This window comes from Sciurus vulgaris (genome assembly GCF_902686455.1).
Source record: "Sciurus vulgaris genome assembly, chromosome: 10".
Lineage (NCBI taxonomy): Eukaryota > Metazoa > Chordata > Mammalia > Rodentia > Sciuridae > Sciurus > Sciurus vulgaris.
The window spans coordinates 57,338,078-57,360,400 of record NC_136470.1 but is presented as its reverse complement, the minus strand read 5'-3'; the positions used below and the strand labels follow the sequence as shown (position 1 = coordinate 57,360,400).

The window sequence follows — 22,323 nt, the reverse complement described above, 5'->3', positions numbered from 1 at the left end:
CTTATATGTAATATGATTTTTTTCTGTGATAATCTTTAAGATTCTATACTTATATTCTATGTCAGGCATTCTCCTTATAATGTGCTTTGAGTCGGTCTCCTGTAGTTTTGTACAGTTGGCATCCTGCAAGCCTCATGTATTTGATTTTCCATTTTATTCTTTAGGTTTCAGAAGTTTTCTGATATAATTTCATTGAAACACTTGTATATTCCTTTGGTTTTAATCTCTATGCCCTCATCTATCCTGCTAAATCTTAAGTTTGGTATTTTCACGTTATCCAATATTTCTTGGAAGTTCTGTTCATGGTCTCTCAACATTTTCTCTCCATGGTCAACTTGATTTTCAAGATTATGTCTTCACTGCCTAAAAACCTGTCTTCCAAGTTGTCTACTCTGTTGATCATGCTTTCCAGTGAATTTTCAATTTGGTTTATTTTTGCACCATTCAAGCGTTACTGCTTGATTGTTTTGCTGAATATCTATCTCTTTATTGAAGTAATGTGTCATTTCCTTTATTTTCTGTGTAATAATGTCACACCCTATTTTGTGCTTTCCCTGGCAGATGAGTTTTACTACGTACATTCTTAACTCCTTCTCTGATATAGCTTCCACTGTGGCATTAACAGATTCTGTTATTGGATCATCTTGGTTGGTTGGGGAAATTTGTTCCTTTTTTATCATGTTGTTTGGGTGTCTAACCATCCAACAGTATGGATCTGAAGCAGCAGAGTTTCTAACTTGAGTTTCTACATGTTCCTTACCTTAAAGGGAGACAAATAATAACCTCATACAATGCACACAATATCCAACCTCAACTAAATCATCTCCTGAGGAGATGTTTACAGTTTTGTCACAATAAACAGAAAAGGTATGTACAGCTATTGCCAACAATAAAAATGGCAGTATGCTAGATGGTTTATATTTTTGAGCAGTTGACAACTGGAGAACAGAAGTAGTATAAGATGTGATGATTAAGAGTAAGGGGAAGATAGACTTGAAAATTAAAGAAGAGTGGAAGAGGGAGCAAGAGTTTAGGTGTAAGCAGGAGAAAATCAAGAAAATTGAGGGAAACAATTGACAGAAAAAATATATACAACGAAAATGGAAATATTCTAATCTGGCATCCTAGTCATCAATAAAGTGATCTATGAAAAATAATTATTTTCAATAATGGTGGAAATGTTAGGGGGGAGGAAAAAATATGAAAATAAATCTCTGTGAAAAGTTGGGGAATTTTTTCTCTTGGACATGAAAAGATCCTCATCTTCCCTTCTCTGGAGCATGGAGTGTGTGATGTTTGCTCCAGTCAGGGTGGGGTTGCTAGGGTGAGAGGACTCATCCTGCAGGTGGAACTCCTGGAGGTGGACTTTAGGTTTAGGTAGGCTTCAGTCAGTGCCAATTGTACAGGAGATTTTAAATCATCATACCTCTGGGCCCAGGAATTGCTGTTCCTAGCTGGAAGTGTGAACCCCAGGGATCTCCTTTGGGTTCCATTCATGTGATGTAGGAGCAAAGAATCAGTTCACTTCATTTCCGGCAGAACTCATGATTCCTTGTCTCAGGTCTAGTCTCCAAACTCATTGTTTCCTTCCCCTGTCCTTTCAAATTCCCAGTCAGGCCCTTCTCTCTAAGCAGGTCCTGCAAGCAGCTGCACTGAAGGGGAGAGGGAAGCCAGGTGGGTTTCTATGAACAGATGTCTCCTATGTAAAACTTTCTCCAGGCTTACTTGTTTCTTGGTCACTTAGCCCCACTCTCTGTCATGCAGCATGGGTTTGCCAGGCTAATTTATTGGTCCTGACTCTGGTCTGCCAGAAATTGCCTTCCTCAGCTGCTATGGGCGCCATCCTCAGGCTGCAAGATGGTTTCTTCCTTTACCCTCTGCACTGTTGGGGAGATGCAGTTTTTTGTTTCCTGCAGAAGGTAATTGGGCAGTGGCTCAGGCAGTGTCCTTGGTTTCTAAACTCTCCATACTCAGATATGCCATAGTCCTCCCCAATAGGCAGGTTACTTTGAATCCCTTATCAATTTACTCTGTTCATGGAGTTACTATTCTGGCTTGGGCTAATGGTTGCTGCTGTAGCTTCCATAGCTGTGACACTGGGAATTCCTTCCCTAATTTATTTGATTTTCTGAGTCTCCAATTTTTTGAGTATACAGAATTTAATTCTAGCAAACACCCTCCTAATTTTTGTCCATTCACCACCTTTGCAGAGAAGCTGCCTATCTGATTCTCTTGGTTTATTGCAATGGAGCATCCTGGGAAGTGATCTGTCTATTCCACCAACTTGTCTCACCCCTCTATTTCTTATTAAAAATATAGTAATTCTCTCAGTGAGACTGTGAATGAAAAATTCTCTCTGGTTTTGAATGCACTTAGTTGTCTTTATTTTACCCTCACTCTTGTATTTACAAAACAAAATTAGTATATAACCATTTTAATAAAATTGATGTAAATGTAAGAAGCTTTATGTATGTCTCATGCTGACCACAAGGATAATATTGGAAGAAGACACACAAAAGAAAATGAGAGAGGAATCAAGGCCTGTCACTACAAAAAAGTCAATGAAAAATGAATGAAAATAACTACAGAGGAAAAGAAAAAATGAAGCAAAATGAAGCAAAATAGAACACAATTGACAAAATGGTCATAGTAACGACTACCCTATCCTTCATCACAGTTAGGGAAATGGATTAAACATCCCAATGCTACTACATAGAGTGACTGACTGGATAAAAAATAATGGACATCATGTCTTGTAGCATGTTTTATGTAGTCATACATGTATAAGGGTAATAATGTCAGATTCATTCCATAAACATTCCAATCGCCATACCCTCTCCTTCCTTCACTCCCCCTACCTATTCAAAAGCAACTATATCCTTTCAAAGCCTTCACCCTTATTGTGAATTAACATCCACCTATCAGAGAAAACATATGGCCTTTCCTTTTCTGGTCTTGAGCATTCAACAATCCAGTTTTACCTGTCTTGAGGTAGACATATTGGGAGGTAACTTTAATGTCTAACTTTGTATTTATCTTACCCCTTCTATTTAATTAGGGCAGTATTAGTACTGAGAGTGAGCCTTTTTTCTTGACTTTTTTATAAATTAATTTTTTATTTGTTTTAAGTATTTGTACATGACACTAGAATGCATTTATACAATTTGATATCGATTATGGCCTATTATCTCAAATTAACTCAGATTGTCATACTGAAAGTTCTACTATTTCACAGATTAACAGAAAATAGTTATAAAGTTTCAACGAAAATATAAAATGATGTTAGCAAGATTAGAACCTATAGAGTTTGTACAGTAGCTGTTATCCAGGAAACAGAAACTTATAATTACTTCACATTACAGTTCAGTTTGTAGAAATTCAGTTTGGTGGAATGATCCTTTCAACCTTGTATTTAAATGATTTGTGTCCTTCAAATCACAAGTACATCAAGTATACCATGAATCCAGTAATATCACCACAATGACACTGATGTTCTCGTCTTTAACAAGATTAGCTTTTAAAGAAAAATTCAGAATCTAGTGTAGTACAATATTCTCAAACACAGTGGGCCTTTACCAGAGTCGTACAAAACTAATTCCTTAAGACTAGTTTCTCAAAATAATAAAACAAAGGAATGGGGTGTTGGATCAGTGCTAGAGCACATCCCTAGCATTTGTGCGCCCTGGGTTTGATCCTTGGCACCACATAAATAAATAATTAATAAAATAAATAAATAAATAAATAAATAAATAAGTGATATAATGGTATTTTGTCCATCTTCAACAAAAATAATTAAAAAACTTAACACACAAGAAAATATCTGATAGATAAGAGCAGATTCATGTATTAAGAAATTGTTTTACTTCAATAAATAGAAAAAAAATTTGGTTCATATCAGTACAATAGTATTTGATTTTATGCAACTTTTTAGAAAATGAAGTTCCACCAAATCTCTGCAAATTACTTAGACATTCTACAACTTTTTTCTTTACCAAAAAAAGACTTTCAAATCCCAAAAAATTTTTTTCTTCTACTTTCACTACTAAAATATATTGATATACCTAGAGCCTTTTCTTGTTGTCCCCTTTAAATATTCATATTCCAAAGAAATATTTATGAATTTACTGAATTTATATAAATTACCTTAAGGACTTTAAGAATGATTTCTATTTAGCAGTCGAGGGTTTAGCATTATAAGTTTGCAATTTAATCAGATGTCTTGGATAAGAAACACACTTATGATTAATTGCATTGATGTTAAAGCTAACTCAGTTTTAACTATAAATAGGAAGATACCAGACAAGTGTAGTTAACAGTACTAGCCTTCTCTCCCTATTGACAAAAAATCCAGAAGCAATGGATATTATGTAGACATTTTATAGAAATCAACAATCTATTATTTTTCTGAATACTTTGAAAAACTTATGAATTAGTAATTTTAAAGACGTCTTTCTGCTCATCAGTTTATGGAGTTTAAACTGAACATTTTTTAAGTCATGTGAACTGAAAGGTATTTGAAATCTTTTTCCTTTTAACATCAGATTCATGAGCATTCCATTATGTATATGGTAATTTTCATACTATGTACGTACATGATATAGGGACAAATGCACATGTGTAGATTCCACACTTCAAAGGACAGGTGTGCACACCTAAATAATAGTCAGGAAACAGAGATCTTGTAGCTTTTTGTAGAAGTGCACCAGAGGTAGGAGGCAATGCAACAGATGTTTATTAACACTTCTAAAAAGTTTAGCCTGTTAGAATGTGCAAGGCTATCAGAGTTTTACATTATCATTTAAATTTAAGGCAGGCCTGTGCAGTTGTATATACCAGATATAAATTCTGACAGCCATGGGGGACACTGAAATCAAGGGTTCAGGTACCCATTTGTCCTCAGTGGCTTTCAGATGATTTAATCCTAACCTCACCTTGTCTATGTTCTTCTTAGGACTTTATGAAGGAGATTTTGCAATGTAGTTAAGAGTCAATCCTCGGAAAATTGACATCTGAACAAAGTAAGTGAGTCAAAACACCTATAGTTGAAGAAAGTAAGATTGATCAGAAAAACGTTTTAATTTAGGCACACAGGATCAAATGTGAATTCACCATACAAGCATGAGCTCGAAAATAAAGGGGGAAGAACAAACAAACAGGAATGCCCAAAACTGACACAGCCATAGTTACCAGAGAAAGGGAGCATGAAGAACATCTTCATCAGATCAGAGTGCACATTTGATTCAGAACAGAGTCGGCCCATCTATCTGAAACTGTGAGTCCTGAAATCTTCAGGTAAAGATTCCCAAGGTAAAGAGGCTTATATATATGAGATCATTCCATTTTTCCTTCTTCTACAGTAGTGTTTAGGGAGGAACATTTTACAAACCCAGGGTAGTAGAACATAGGAGCAGATAAGATAGCCAGCCATTTAGGTCCTACAATGACTTGAATTTTAAAGTGACATCTTTTTGTTTCTTTAGGTCTCACAGCAGTCCTCTGCAAGCCTTGTATGTTTTGCCAGCTCGTGAATTTCTGTGAACCTTGGAAACATAGAGATCTGCAAGTAGGTAAGAAGTAAGAGAACCTACTCTCCGGAGGCGAGAGAAAAATGCCTCCTACATACGGCACTTTAACCATTTGGTTTTCTGTTGCAAAATCAGTCCCTTAATGTATGGTTCTTTGGTTTCTGTCTGCCCAGGAGACCAGTTTTCATTTCCCCAGTTGGTCATCAGGCCAGATTGGATGCAGAAAATTACGAAAGATCTTTTTCCAACAGCGATGATGTCGTTTTCCAGGCCTGGCAACAGAAGAAAATGAGGCATTTTTGAGAAACTAGTTCCCAGAGCCTGTGGTGGTCAGCAGTTTCCACCCCTCTTTTGTGAGGAAAAGTATCCCCTCTGAACAAAATGAAAATCCCAATTGATTTTTTGTACATATGTGTAGGCTAGTTTTGGAACATAACTCTTGAGAAAGAACTTACCATCTAAGTATGACAAAACAGAACTCAGGTATCAATGCTAGAGAAAACTCCATTTTTTTTTTCTTTAGGGACCTCTCCCTATGAGCTTCTGATGGCCAGCAAACCTGTCTGTCATCACATGGTGCTGCCAAATCTTTTGGTGGCACCATTGGCAGAAAGAATACATGGCAAAGAACCTGGAGAGTTCAGACTTAGAGACGTGACTGACCTCTCCTGCCACTGTGAACTTCAAAATGTGATAACCCACGGGGAAATAGAGACCTGCTTGTGGTATCTTTCTCTGCTCTGTGGGCCCAAGGAATCTCTGGAAGGTAAGGAGGGGATCTATGGTTTTAGATGCTTAACATCCCTTTCCTGGAGGAGTTTACAGAAGGAGTGGATAGAATATGCCTTCTTTTTGCAATCAAAGAAGCTCAGGGTGCACAAAAACAATGTGTGATACCCTGAAGGATTGTGAAGGCTCACTGTGTGAACAAAGGGAACCCAAGCATTTCTTCAAAAACAATTCCATGTAAAATGTCCCTCTCTCAGTGACTTCACTGGAGAGGGGAGGGGACTGCTCAGGAGAAATGAGTTTGGGAGATTGAGTCTGGTTCTTTAGGAGGTGTGGGTCACTGGGGTTTTAAACAGCACCTTTTCACAGACCAGACACCGTAGGATACCCCATAAAATAAGTCTGGGCAGGAGTCAAGGGAGAAACCTTTAAGGTTCACTGGGAAATGGCTCTAGTCAGAATCTAAAAGTTATTTCAACCTGTTGTCCATCTCCAAGCATCCAAAGGCAGACCAAGATTAAGGGCACCATGTTCTCATTCCTGACATGCTCCAAGCCTATAGGACAGTGAGACATGGCTTTGGCACAACCAACTTACCTGACCTGCCGGACTGGTGATTAGGAGTCACCTAGGTCATGAATCCCGTCAGTCAAGACTTACAGAAGGTTGACCTGCTCTAACTGCATTTATTTAGCTTCTGGGTGCTCATTATTTTTCTCCAGAAAGAACAAAAGTGAACCTCAGTAACTTGTGGGGTGTGGAGGATCTAATCCTTGTGATCATTCCTATATAGCCTCATCTGAAATCAGTCTTAGAAAATCAGGATCGGGTCTGCTTCTCCCAAATGATGAAGATTAAACTCCCAAGAAATACTGAGGGAAGAGCAAAAAGTATTATGTAAAAGTAGAACACTGAGCTTGAGAGACAGTATGTGTGAGAGAGTTCTCCAGAGAGAGGGGTTCCAAGCTGATGTCCAAGGTGAGGGGGGGTCCTGCACTTTTTATAGATTTCTGGTTTTCTCTTTTCTCATGTCCTGTTCTCCTTTCATGCTAAAATGGGTAAAAAGACAGGGATACCTCTCCCTAGTTTCCATATCTGACCATAAAGACAGGAAGAGTGCTCACTAGTGGGTACTCATTAAAAACGCTTTACTGGGAGGAGCAATTCCTGGGGTCAGGAAACCTTGGCAAACGGTTGAAGGAAGGGGAAGTGCTCTGGAGGTATTAGCATTTTATTTCCTTTTGGATCAACCCCCATCTTCCTGAACCAAACATTCATTTTGAACACAACTAGCCTTTTGCTCCAATCTCAATGGCACCAGCCAGGATGTATTCTTAATCTGTTTAATTTTATTGGTCAGGCTTGGTGGCACATGCCTGTAGTCCTTGAGGCTTAGGTGTGTGAGACAGGAGGATTGCAAGTTCAAAGCCAGCTTTTGCAACATAGTGCAACCTCCCTCAAAATAAAAAGTGCTGGGGAACTAGCACAGAGCCCCTGGGTTCAATCTCCACTCCAAAAAAAGGGGAAGAGTGAAGGTTGAACACTTGGACACTGAACATTTATGCAGTTGCTGCATCTTAGCAGAGACTTCTCAGTAAGTACATGGTAGCAGTTCTAGAGTGAAATGGTGTCACCTGGACCACAGCCCTCTGTAACCTGTCAGAGAAGCCTCATGTATTTGGCCATTTTCAGCTCATATTGGGAGGGGAAAATATTTTCTGCCCCTCATGAAGAGTTATAGTGGGAAGAATCCACCAAGCAGGGTTTCAGATGCTGTGACAACACAATGACACATCAGTGTAATAAAAATCCAGTTAATTTTTCAAAGAATGAAGCTCAGGGGGAGGCAGTTGAGGGATAAGACAGGGACTCAGGTTGTGTCTGGCTAGCATGACTTGTTGCCTACAAGGTCCCAGGTGGCATCCCAGCCAGCAGTCTAGCTTCCAGACAGAAAGAAGGGGACAGAGTCCACCAACTGCATCATCTTCCCTTTTATTGAAAAGATGCAAGCATTTGTAGAAACCCTCAGTAGACATTTGCAAAGGACTCATCAATCAGAATTGTGTCAGAAATCCTACCCTGGAAATGCGGGAAACTGGGAAGAGATTTACTTGGAGAGGAAGGAGAAGGCTACCTCCTTCCCCCAACTGGAAATCTGTTTGAACAAAAGGGACAAAGTGCAGACATGATCAGAAGAAACACAGTCTGCTTTCATTAGCTCTGGGCCTGAAAGGGTGATAATGATAACCCAAACTCTGCCCACCGTATTATATGGTCTCTGTATTAGCCTGCTTCCTCTTCCTCTAAAAAAATACTCCAAAATAGATACATTATTAAGAGGTAAGTTTAATTAAGGTCCTAGTCCAGGATTTGTGGTTGACCTTTGGTGAGGGTCATACAAAATTGTGAATGGCATCATGGTGAGAGGAAATGCATGAGGTACAGATTGCATGGCCAGAATCCTGGAGAGGGACTGGTCTTGTTCATTTTATAACAATCAACTCTCACAGGAAGAAATGAGGCCCAGGTGAAGTACATTACTCCCTTCCTATGGCCTCAATCCAGTGACTGAATTACATCACACTAGGCCCCACCTCTTCCAGGTCCTACCACCTTTACGTTGCCACACTGAATACCAAACCTCCAGTACTTTGGGGGACAAATCACATCCACACAAACACAAGCTCCAAAAAGGCAGCGTGTGTATAGGTGAGGATGGAAGAAGGTTTTCTCAGAACCTCTGTGATGTTACACTGGCTATATTCATGGCACTCAGGGTGTCAACACAGAAGAGAGATCTCTGGCTTTCATTTCTGGTGACAAGGCAGGTGTCACCCTGTCACAATGAATAGTTTTAATGCCCCTCCCCAAACAGGAAGGAGATGTTCCTGGAATTGTCAAAGCTTATGGAGTTCCATGAATATCGCTGGAGTAAGGATATTAAGTGGCATGCATTTGCCCTCCCCATGAGTCTCCAATGCACACTAACAGGTTTCCCTTAAAGTGATGGAGGGAAAAATTGACAATGATAGTGCAGAGGCAGGGAGGGGGAGAGAGAGGGTCAGCAGGAAAAAGAAGTATATATACAGTTAGGAGCTCAGATATCTACAGTGGCTGATGCATTAAGAAAACTGTGGGTGGCTGGTAATGTTGGTGATATTTGGTGGATAGCCTGGATATTTAGATATGTTCTTCAGATGAATCCTCTCACAGGTGTGGCAGGCCTCATGGGGAACTCTGGGTTACCCCAGACTAGAACTGAGTCTGGCTTTGTTCTCAGGTACAGATGGATGGCCCAGAAGGCAGACTGGAGTTTTGTCCTGGCAAGGTACCTACTCTTCGTGGTGACATTTTTTACCCTAGTTACCATGAATTTGTCCGATCCGGGAATCATGGTAGGTCCTCAGAACCTTGGGAGAAAGAGATGGCACTTCATGGGCTGATGTCTACAGGCCTCATTCTACAGTGGTCACCACACCTGTGGCCTCAGGATCCCTTCTCTCCATGTCATCATCAACTAGACCCTGACACTTCATTTCCCAAGCCTCTGAGGTGTGAGAAAACAGAATCCTGGAGGTTTTCCAGTTGCTTTAGAAGGGAGGACAGGGCAGGATGACAAGAGGGTCCAGCAGGCTCTTCCAAACCACACAGTTCACTCATCCTTCACATTTGACACTCCAGTGCAAGTATGGACCACTTTTCCAGAGGGTAGAGTCCATATAGACCTCTTCTGGCTTGACAGCCCCTTCTCCTTGACAGCCAGCCCATGTGAGAGGTCAGCTTGTTCAACAGAGCCTGACTGGAATTCCACTGCCTACCTCCTACCTGCTTCTTGTTTGCAATTGATGCTATGGGGCTGCCCTGAGCAGCAGAGGGATGGAGGGGATTCCTAACACTTCTCAAATCTCTTTCAGTGCCAGATTCCTTGGAGGAGGACCCAAAGACACCCTGTGTCTCGTGGTTGAATCCCAGGGACTATGAGATGACAGGCGTCACCGCCCACCTCGCACCTTCCCCTGTACTTTGTGTAACATCTGTGTGGAGGTGAGTACTACTCCCTGTCTACTCTCAGCCACTCTTGGTCACTTACATATGCCATGGCCTCTGTATCTGCACCTGTCCTGAGAGGCTGGCCTTACTTGCACAGGTGCTGACATGGAAAAGGTTCCACATGTGTGCTGGGCCTCATGGAGTCAGGGGCAGGATACCAGTGCCTGTCCCATCCCCTGTCTTGCTGATACTACATACCTTGACCTTTAGACCTTTAGACCGGCTGCTGCCCTGTTCTGGGCCTCTTTGCCTGTCCACCTCTGGGTGTCCAAGTAGGAGGGTTTCCTGGGTTTTGAGTGCTCTTCTCTCCTGTGCACACACTGCTGGGTTTGTCAAGTTCAGAAGGAGTCTGGGCAAGGGTGTTCTTTTTCATTCTTATCCAGGGTCTGAGAAAATTGAGGACCAGTGTTATTTTATATCCTGCTCAAAGTGACACCACACAGGTCTTGTCTCTAAAAACTTTCTGATGACAGGTGACATGAGGCGGCATGGAGTCCTAATTGTGCTTTACATAAGGAAATGCCAGGTTCTCCATGGAGGCGGGAGCCCTGTGTTGAGCCAAGGACAGGAGGCCTAGAGGGCAGTGTTGGGGGAGGCCTCAGGATATGGTGGTTGGGGTCCTGACCAGACAGACCCTGAGTCCTGCTTCCTCTCCCTAGGATTTTTACCAGCACTGCAGGTGTCTGATCAACTGCGTGGGCCGCAGGAACACCAGGCGTTTCCTCTTCCTCCTCTTGTCCTGCATGTACTTGGGAACCGTGCTGGCAGGCTGTGTGGTTTTCCTTGTGCAGAGGAGACTGACACCTTTCTCCTAGGACAAGGCCATGGCGTATCCACACGGTACCAAGTGCCCAAACTGGAAGAACAGGGGTGGTGGGGAGGGAGGGTGGTGTGGAGGGAAGAGTAGTGTAGCCGAGGGCGGGCTAAAGGGGAGGGGCTTGAAAAGTCACTTGGTAAGACCTGTGAAGGACATGTTGAAGGACAGAGGGATCTGGGTGAGATGCAGGTAGGAGTGACTGTGGAGTAAAAAATGGAGCAGGGCCACGGAGAGTGATAATGAACGTTGAAAACGGACAATCACGAGGACAGCGGGGTGTAGTGAGGTCACCTGGAGTGTACTGGACAAACAGTCCAGTCCAGGGAGGAACATGGGTGGGAGGGACCAATTGGGGCGGGAGCAGGGTGGGAGGAGTCAGTTCGAAAGGCGGGGCCACGGCCTAACTGTCCAGTGCCTTGGCTCCTTAATCCTAGCACAGCTTCGTAGGGGCTGTACGAGCCTTCAGTCTCCTGCTGCCGCTCATTGTGCAGCTGTTCATCCAGGTCGTAGCCATGAGCACCACCAGGCCTCCCTGTGAAGGCCAGGTAAGCCGAACCAATTGCTTGTGCTGTGAGGAGGCATCTTTCACCCCTGCCACTAGGCACTTTCTGTGCTTTCTCAGCTGCCCTTGGCCCTGATGGTGCCTCATGAGTCCTTCCAGACCCACCTCTTTAGATGCAGCTCAGATCTCTCCTCTCCCTGGATCTCTGAGGCCATTTTCCCTCCTGGGTACATTGCATAAGAGCCTAATGTGTGCTAGGCTGCATGTTATTTGAGGAATGTTATGGAGGTAAGTCTTGCACCTGTGTTGATAAAAACCTACAAAAAGAATAACACTGGTAGACACCCAGGAACTCTCTTGAGAGTGGTGTAGCAGACTGGAAGAAACTGTGAGTTTGGCGAGGCCGGCTCTGTTAGGATAGGACGTGCCCCTGTGTGCCCTACATGTGATTTTGGATAGGCAGAAGCCAGGGGGGCCTTGTTTGTGAGAGAAACCCCTTTGCAAAGAGGCACAGAGCCTGAAAGTAGGCTGTTAGAGGAGGATGAGGAAAGGGCTCTAAATCAAGCACTGGGTGGCATGGGCAATGAGGTTGAATCTGTGGGGGTCAAGATTACAAAGGCCCAGAAAGTCAAGAGTGGAATTTACTTGGGAAGAAATGGAAACCTGGGAGCCATGGTAAAACTTTTTTATAAAGTCGTTTATTGAGGAATAATATACACACAATAAGTTTCACTGATTTAGTCTTCAGTTAGGGAATTTGACAAATGCATACTGTTGTGTATTCTCCACCATGATCAAGGTTAGACTACTTTCTCTACCCCCAAAAATTCTTTCATCCTTTGTTCTCAGTTTCTCTCCCTAAGTCCTTATGGTGTTTATTTTTCCAGAATCTTGTGTGAATGAAAACTGTATGTATGTAAGTAGGTTTGCATGTATTTATGAAAATAGTCACTTGTACCAAAAAGTGGTTCTGTTACTACAATTGTTTTCTGTGGTTATCTACAAGTGTTTTGTCTCATCTAATCCAAGTGACCGCCACCCTTAAAGTCCTGGGTGTCCAGAACTCCTATTTTACTCTCTATGCCTTATTCCTCAAAGAAACTGATCCTGCTCACCAGCTCCATCCTTCATTCCCTGGCCCACATCAGCACAATCTGCCCTGGCTGTCATGATGGGGCTCTCATCATTGGGCAAAGCCAGAAGACATTCTTCAGGCTGCTCTTACTGCACACGATCACAGGATGCAGCCTGTGCAACCAGAGGGAGCTGAAATAGTCCTCTTGCATGTCTTAGCATTTAACGCTCAGTGCTTCTCCTCCCATGAACCTGGGTGCTGTGGGCTGGGTTGCCTGCATGGTTTCCATGATCCCCTCTGTCTGCACTTCCCTGGCCACTCCACATGGTGCTCAGGTCCTTGTGTTGCGGATGCACTCACCACACTGAAAGTAGGCTGGCACTGCTGTGTGCAGTGTGCTTCAACCCCCAGTGCAGTGACTGGGCTTTATTTATTTGCTACTGGTATGGAACCCAGGGGCACTTTACCACTGAGCTACATCCCCAGGCCCTTCAGGTTCTTATTTTGAAACAGAGTCTCACCAAGTTGCTGAGGCTGCCTTGAACCTGTGATTCCCCCTGCATCAGTGTCCCGAGTTGCTGGGATTACAGGTGTGTGCCACCAAGCCCCATTGACTGAGGCACTTTTGATGCCCTGAACTGTTTCTGGTTGGGCTGTAACTCAGTGATAAAGCATGTTCTTAGTATGTGCAAGACCCTAGGATCTTCAGTCCTCAGCACAGGAAAGAAATGAGATAACCAAGAATCAAAAGAATCATCATTTCTGATAGAAGAAAAGAGATAATGGAACAGAGAGAATCCTGATGTCCTGATTCCCTCAAGGTAAGAGGAAGAAGCAGAGGCAGCAGGAAGTTGGGTAGAACATGGGGCAAGAAGAAGATGCCGCTTGATTTTGGTCTTATGCAGTATGAGGGCATTTGAGACCAGAATTGGAGCAGGAGTCTGAGGAGCCAGTGAGACAGGCTGGTCTGGGTGCTTCAGTGCTGTTGGATTTTACTCATGCCTGATAGGGTTCCTTGTGTGGAGAGGAAGGAATTCCAATTTACTGCTCAGTTCTCAAAATTTATTAATTATCATTCCTTTAAGCATTTTTCTATACCTTCCATCGAACCAATATTTTTTATACTTTATACACATCTAATCAAAAATTATGACTCTAAAATTAACAGTTTTATAAATTTTTAAAAATATTCTTCTATTAATTAGTTTATATTTCTTTAGTAGGGGTTGAACCCACGTGTGCTATGCTCTGAAGCTACATCTCCAATTCTTATAATATTTTATTCTGAGGTAGGGTCTCACTAATTGCTGAAGGCCTTGCTAAATTGTTAAGGCTGTCCTACCTCAGCTTCCCAAGTTACTGAGAGTAAAGGCTAGTGCCACAGCATCTGGAAGTATAGTAGTTTCTTCTTTTTTTTTTCAATTTTTATTTATGTATTTCATTTCATTGTACACAAATGGAGTAGAAATTTTCATTTCTCTGGTTATATATGATGAAGAGTCACACAATTCTTGTAATCATCCATGATATAAGGTAATGATGTTGGTCTCATTCCACCACCTTTCCCTTCCACACCCTCTCCCCTCCTCTCATTTCCCTCTACACAATCCAATGTTCCTCCATTCTTCCCTTAAACTGCCCTGCCCCTGCTATGTATCATCATCCACTTACCAGAGAAAACATGTGACCTTTGTTTTTGTGGGATTGGCTTATTGAAAGCACTCTTTTATTTGGGGAAGTGCCAGGCTAGCCTGCAGCCTGCATTTTATTTTTATTTTAATTTTTGCAGACTGCATTTTGACTCATTGTACACAATTGGGTTACAACTTTTCATTTCTATGATTGTACACTTTTTAGATTCACAGCATTCCTGTACATCATACCAAGACACAGGGTTATAATGTCTATCTCAGTCTACTATCTGTCCACCCCCCTCCCTTTCTGCCCCACTTTCCTCTTCACTATCCAAAGTTCCTCCACACTTCTCTTGACTCACTGCCATTCCCCCTGCATTATGTATCATCATCCACCTACCAGAGAAAACATTTGGCATTTGGATTTTTGGGCTTGGCTTATATGACTTTGCATGTTATTCCCCAACTCCATTCACCAGCTAATGCCAAAATTTTATTCTTCTTTATAGCTAAATAATATTCCACTGTGTATGTGTACCACAGTCTCTTTATCCATTCATCAATTGAAGGACATCTGGGTTGGTTGCACAATCTAGCTATTGTGAATTGAGCAGCTATGAATATGGATGTGGGTGCATCTTGGTAACCAAAGCTCCTGAGCTTGGGGTGAGACTCATCCTGGTCTGAGAGGATGAGGGGACAAGGCTGATGAATAAAGACAGAGGAAGGAGAAAGTGGAATAAGAAACAGGAAAAGCCAGTCAGTGTCCAGGGGAGGACTTTTCCTTTGAGTGTGACCTTTACTCCTTTTTGTATTGAAGACCTTCAGCCCAGATTTCCCTGGGCCATGTGATTTTTGAGTTGGAAAATATGATTGGGCATCCCTGCTACCACTTCCCTCCCTGATAGTGAAATTCAATGAAGGGACATTTTAGAACATTTTGAGAGGTAAGAAAGTGAAGTGGGAGCAGGTAGAGACACCATCTTTCACTCAGTTTAGCAGCACAAGGAAGATTTTATAAGGTATCTAGAAGGACGAGGCAGGGGGACAGGTGTGGTCAGTGGAGACACAGAAGCATGTGGCAGAGGGAGGTAAAAGGTGATGAGAGAACCCTGAGGGGGCAGGAGAGGTGTGCTCTGTTAGCACTAATCTGGGGAGAGCTGCTCACAAGTGGGTCCAGGGAGATCACACTTCCTAGGAATGCTGGAAGGCAGGAGGCCCTGGGTCTCTCTTGGGCTTCCCTGTCTTTAGAATCTTGCCACAGGCCTGTGTTGAGGTCCAGGATTAACTGACCAACTTTAGGGAGATGGTCTTGCCCATTCCTGCTGGTTCTGAGCTCCTCTTCCCATCCCCATCTCCCTCTAGCATGACAACGCATTTGACCAGGGCTGGGCCAGGAACTGGTATACCACCCTTTGGGCAGCACTGGGACCCAAGTGAGTTGTTAAAACAGGGGCTTAAGTGGGGACCCTGGGTCTGTTGGGGGAAGGTGAGGCTGAGTCTTCTTCCCTGATCCCTTACCCAGCTCCCCAGGCCCTGACACTCATTGATTGTTTCCTTTGGGGTTTCTCCAAGGATATCTGGGATCTCTGGGAATTTCATCATTCCTCGCTTTTGTAGGTTCTTGCCCCAAGAAATGGGGTAGAGGAAACTGCAGTCTGGATGAGGCTCCTGCATGAGAGCCCTGGGTTCTGTGCTCTCCAAGCTGAGAGGTGAGGAAGGTCAGTCAAGGTGGATATTGATTCCTTGCATTTGACCTGTCACACCCCAGGTACATGTCCAAAGCCAGGTTTTTCCAGAGAGAGGAGGAAACTTAGTGTGATCCAGTGGAGGCCCTCTGGCCAGGAATAAACACCACACACCAACACACAAACCTTCTTGGGCCCAAGTCTTCATCACAGGGCCCCCAAGGGAGTGGTGAGGCTGCAACCTTATAGGAGGTGAGGAAATCCAGAATACAAAGCAGCAATTTAAGACTATTGAGCATAATGACATTTACATATAATCCCAGCAGGTCAGGAGACTGAGGCAGAAGGATCATTATTTGCATCCAGCCTAGGAAGTTTAGCAAGATCCTGTCTCAAAATTAAATGGGCTGGGAATGTAGCTCAGTGGACTAATGTCCCTGGGTTGAATCCCCAGTATTGCCAAAAAATAAAAAGATAAACTCTAGGCTTGGTGTCACATGCATTTTTTTCCAACTACTCTGGAGACTGTGGCATAAGCATCACTTCAGTCCTTGAGTTTGAGGTAAGCCTGCATTAAATAGTGACACCTTATGTCTCAAAAGAGAGAACCAGAAACAAACAAACAAACAAACAAAAAAAACAAACAACAACAAAAAGTACAACAACTTGTGAAGCCAGGCAGCAAGGCTCACACCTGTAATCCCAGAGACTCAAGAGGCTGAGGTAGGAGGATCAAAATTTGAGGCAGGAATTGGGATCTTAGCAAGACTCCTGTCTCCAATTTTATAAAAATGCGGGGGGCACTGGAGATGCAGTTCAGGGGTAAAGCCCCTATATTCAATCCCAAGGAAAGGGGATGGAGAAGGAAACCAAGCAATTTGACTCCATATTATTAAAATTTTGGGACTTGAGGTATAATTTATTGTAGTGGTTAGAATATGCTTAGCAAGCTGGAGGACCTGGGTTCAGTTCCCAGCACCAAAACAAGAATAAAAACAAAAAAAAATAAAAAATTATTTATGTATATATACTAAGCAACAAATGAAAATGTTAGTTTTGTGTGTATACCTTTTGACCCAGAAATGTAATGTTTAGCAAGTGTGTCCTAGGGAAACAATAGAATAGCATAGATTAAGGGCTTTGTCCCTTTATTTAGATAGCAAAAGGGAGCTAAAATTCAACTTATAGGTGATTAGTAGAAAATTGCTTAAAGTATGGCATGACCTTTTAATGGACTGCTAGATTATTTTGAATGGATTTAGGTGAAACCTATAATGTATCGCTGGGCACAGTGGAGCAGACTGTGAATAGCTATTTCTTGTTTTGAGGATGGCATAGCATAGGAGTTTACAGCTGGTTCTGTAGTCACATAAACTCCCTAAGAAACTGAGTTCTAGTCTGTGCTGGTTAGGTGTCCTGAGGGTACTGACTTTATCTCTCTAAGCTTCATTTGTAGAGAAGAGATACTATCTTTTGTTGCTGTTGAACCCAGAGCATCCACAGTCTAGGCAAGTCAATTTCATTGTAGGATTATAATATATAGAAACGTTGATTTGGGGTTGGGTATATAGTTCATTGTGGAGCACTTTTCTAGGATATGTGAAAACCTGTGATGGAAACATGGCATTTCAAAAAGAATAAAAAAGCAAAGCAAAACCCCATGCATTTAGCTGGGCATGGTGGAACACACCTGTAATCCCAGCAAATCAGGAGGCTGAGTTAGGAGAATTGCAAGTTTTCAGGCAGGCTCAGCAATTTAGTTTAGATCCTTAAATCAAAAGGGACTTGGGAGTCAGGTCAGTGGTAAGATACCCCTGGGTTCAAACCCCCTTACACAAAGAACAAATAAGTATATAAAGTGTTTTTCAATCATATGATTGAGTATGATCTTTGAATCTGTCTGATTTTGCTCCAGAATTTGTTTTTAAAGTATACTACCAAAGCTCTTTCCTCTATTCATTGAGATCAAATGAACATCTTGAATTTTCGATATTATTAAAGTCTAGAAATTGTTCTGTAAATTTAGAAAGAATTAGTGGAATTTAGAATAAGAAGTTTTTAAAATATGTGATGAATTTCATTTTAACAACTAAATTAAGTTCAAAATGAATTGAATAAGAATAATAATTGAAAATTACATTAATATTTTGAACATGGTAATAGATATCATATATTGAATAATTAAGAATGAATGAATAATACCTATATAGAGAGGCAAATATCACAATCCAGGTGAATTGATTAATTAATTCATTTATTTGATTATTTATGTTACTGGGGCCTGAACCCAGAGGCACCTTACCACTGTGATGCTTCCTCAGACAGTTTACAGGCATGTGCCACCATGCCCAGCCAGGCACATTGCAAATAAATAAAGCAAATTGCAGAGAAATACAGAAACTTCATCATTAAAACTATAGAAAAGTTCATGTAAAGGATGCACATGGAACACAGGACCAACACCAGATACAGGTTACCATGGGTGGAGGAAGAATGCCACAGGAAAGGGCGTACCCTGAGTCCTCCAGCTTATTTGAAGTTCTGTTTCTTCAGCAGGGCTCTGTATTCCTTAGTGGATATTATTCTTTATCTTTTTTCCCAATATTTTTGTAGGTTTGAAATATCTCAAGTAAAAGAGTGGGGCACAAGAATTTCCTGCCCTTTTCCTTTCCTGGTTTTGTTTTTAAGAATCTAAATTCTGGGGATCCCTCTCTTGTGGAAGCCCTACTTCCTTTCTGTTGAAAGAAAGAAATAAACTGTCATTTTACTCTTCAAACAAAGACTCTACATCTTAAGTGTTATTTGATCCTTTTTCAGTTGTGAGAAGGATAAAGTCTTTAGATATTATAAATGACAGTGATTTATAAACTTTAACTCTGAGTGGTCTTTTCCCCCTAGGCTTTCTAGTAGAGTTTTTGCTGCTATTGATGGGTCTCTGGGAAAGAAGGTACCAACATTTTTGTATTTCCAGATATTATATCGACTTTCTGTTTAGGAGAGAAAAACTAGATAAACCTAACCATGAACAATAGAAATATATTTTTAAAGTTCTATATGTTGTAGGAATTCATCTATATAATTTTATTGCCATTCTCACCTTAGGTGAACAAAGAAGGAATTATGTCATGAACGAGCAATTATTAAAAAAAATTTTCCCATGATGCAGTAAAAGGAGGATGAGTTCCTGGCACTGGACTGATCCTAGAATGGTAAATCCATTTCAAATCAATCTGAAAATATTTAGGGTGTGTGTGGTGTAAAAATAGTGAGTATGGAAAAATACTTGGTTTTCGTCAGTTGTGGTCTCACTACATATAACATGTGTTATTATAAATTATTACCTCGTTGGTGTTGGTTACTTTCAAAGAAAATGAGTGAAAACTTTGTTTTTATTCAATTCTATTTGCATTATAGTTTTCCATCAAATGGATGAAATTAAAGAAGGAGCCAAGAAAGGAACTGATACTTAATGAAATCTGGGTAATGACGAAATTGAGGCATCCAAATATAGTACATTAAATAGACAGGTAAATATGTTTGAGGTTCTTTTAAACACTGGGATAAAAATGTGGAAATTTGTAATCTCATGGTTTGATGGAGGCTGGCCGATTCAAAGTGTCAACACTGAGAAGTAAACTTAAGGGAGAAAGAGGTGAAAATAGCACATTCCAAATGAGATGGTGCTTTTGTGACAAGGAAATTACTTGATAAGTGAGAGAAGGTAGCTAAATAACGAATATTGCTGATAGTGTGAATATTCATTTCAAATGATCAGAAGCAGAAACATTAAGGAATGGTCAACTGGGATTCATGTCTTAACCCAGAGAGGTGACTAGCACACAATTCTGAAACTTTTAGATCAGTTTTATTTCAAATGTTGTTCTTCATGGGCAAATTGTATATGTCTACCAAAAGATCCTGCAGGTTGAGTGCAGTGATGCATACCTGTAATCCCAGTGGCTGGGAAGGCTGAGGCAATAGGATCATGAATTCAAAGCCAGCTTAAACAAGAAAGCAAGGTGCTGAGCAAATCAGGGAGACCCTGTCTCTAAAGGAAATTCAAAATGGAGCTGGGGATGTTTCTCAGTGTTCTAGTTTCCCCGAGTTCTATCTCTGGTATGCGCCCTGCTCAAACAAAACTCATGTAGCTTAGAAATTGATATTTACAAACAATAAAAGACAGAATAGAAAATAAGCATATTATTTCATATTTTTAAAACGTGTTCATATTTATGAACAAAAATTAACCAGTAAATAATGATACTAGTGGTTGTATTAAAAGGTAATATGTTATTTTCTTCCACATATAAATTCGTTAGGATGGAGATATAATAATATGTTTTGAGATTTTAGCTCTAATTATGGGGACTGAATTCATAGATACAGACTTTTCAGGTACATTTTTCTTGTTTTAAAATAGTATTTTATGTCATCATAGAATGCTGGTTAAGACAAGCCATAGGATTTGGAATCCATAGAACTTGAATACAGATGCTGATTCTTTCACTTATGTGACCTTAGATGAGCTACTTAACTTTGAAGCCTTTATCCCTGTATCTGCAAAAGAAGACCAATAATTGCTATGTGATAGGGTAATTGTGGTTGGGAAACTCTTATGTATACTCCTTAACAATTTTTATGGGCAAACTATGACATAAAAATCACAATGAATATCACAGTGACCCCTGAACACTTGTTTGTGCTGTTACGTAATAACTGCCTAGTTTTCTTCTTTGGTCTCCAGCTAACCCTTCTCTAGTGTTCTTCTTATGGTGTTTAACATTTGAACTCTTGAACATGGAGTGTCACCTGCTTAGAAAAGTGAACATTTGAATATGTTTTTATGGTCTAATTTTAGTTACCTGTTAGGAGATGATTTGTTTGCAGTCATGAGTACCTTTCTGGTGGGCCACTTACTGATGTCATCACAGAAACATGGATGGAGGAAGCACAGATTGCTGCTGTGTGCAGAGATACATTTTCTTTATTTGGGATAAGGTAGGGTGATGTGTGGTTAGCAAGAGATGAATAAAGGAAAGTTTTGTGCACAGGCCATTTTTATTGTCCACATTCTCTGCAAGGTAACTCATCTGTGTTTTTCAAATGAGAGTTTGAGTGCTTTATGTGTAGGATACCTTGGACATGTGGAATAGACCCTTATTTATCTTTTGTGGTACTGGGAATTGAAAGCAGACACTCTCTACCACTGAGCTACATCCCCAGCACTTTTTATCTTTTTCTATTTGAGACAGACTCTGAAGTTGCCTAGGCTGGTCTGGAACTAGTAATCCTCCTACATTACCTGTGTTGGAGCTGGGATTACAAGCATGCCTGTTTTAAGTCCTTTGAAGAACTAAATTCACAGGCCAGTCTCATTGTAGACACCACAATAATTTACCATCCAGACAGGGCAAATTGAGAATAAATGGGGTGCTATTAACAATATGCCACACAGTCAGGTGAGGTGGTACATGCCTGTCATCCCAGTGACTCAAGAGGCTGAGGCAGGAGGATCACAAGTTCAAGACCTGACTCAGAAACTTAGCAAGGCCCTAAACAAGTTAGTGAGACCCTATCTCAAAATACATATTAAAAATTTTTGTTGGTGTAGGTTTGTGATAAAATCTCTCCGAGGTACACTCCTAGCATCCCTTCCTTCACCCCACCTTCCCTCCCCCTTCAAAATTGGAAACTAGAACTATCATAGACAATACAAGACACATTTTTAAATTTGATATCACTGTGTCTGCTTCTGGCTCTATTGAGCTCACTGAAGGTGAAGAAATTGGTTGTTTCCTCATATTTTTTAATGAATATCTCCATGAACTGTTTGCTTATGTTAGAATTGTCTGAATTGCCCAAGTCTTAGCCAGTGTTTCATCTGTCTGTCTAACTTTTTTCTATATAGAAGACTCAGGTTAATGGTTTGCTTATTGTCATGGAACCTGATACGACTTGTCTTATGTCACAGGGATCACTGTCATAAATGACAAAAGTAGAAAATTTATGAGAGTCTACTGTATAATACATATTGAATTATAAAATTTGTGTAATACCTAGTGAGTTATTTTTATTAAGACAACATTCTTTGAAAATATAATTCTGAGTTGTGTCCAACTAATGATTAAAGGACAAAATAAAAACTCTTTCTTAGTTCTGAATATTATGTCCCTTATCAAAATACATTTGATCCCTTAAAACCTAATCAAAATTTTACAAGAATTTTTCTGTTTTTTCTTAATTTGTTTTCCTCATTTTTTTTTAGAGTTGATAAAAAATCAGTTTTTGGAATTGTTCTAATGG

The 22,323-nt window shown here is 40.9% G+C and overlaps 1 protein-coding gene across 2 annotated transcripts in view; it reads left to right on the top strand.

The window, feature by feature from the left end:
- Positions 1–22,323, top strand: part of LOC306671101 (serine/threonine-protein kinase PAK 2-like) — a 368,847-nt gene that overhangs the window by 70,674 nt on the left and 275,850 nt on the right. Inside the window, exon 1 of one of the 2 annotated variants that reach the window (XR_013766584.1) lies at positions 19,042–19,229. The exons of the other annotated variant lie outside the window; for it this stretch is intronic. The gene's annotated coding sequence lies outside the window, so the exon portion shown is untranslated. Of the gene's footprint in view, positions 1–19,041; positions 19,230–22,323 lie in introns of those variants that run through there. 2 annotated transcript variants of the gene reach the window in all.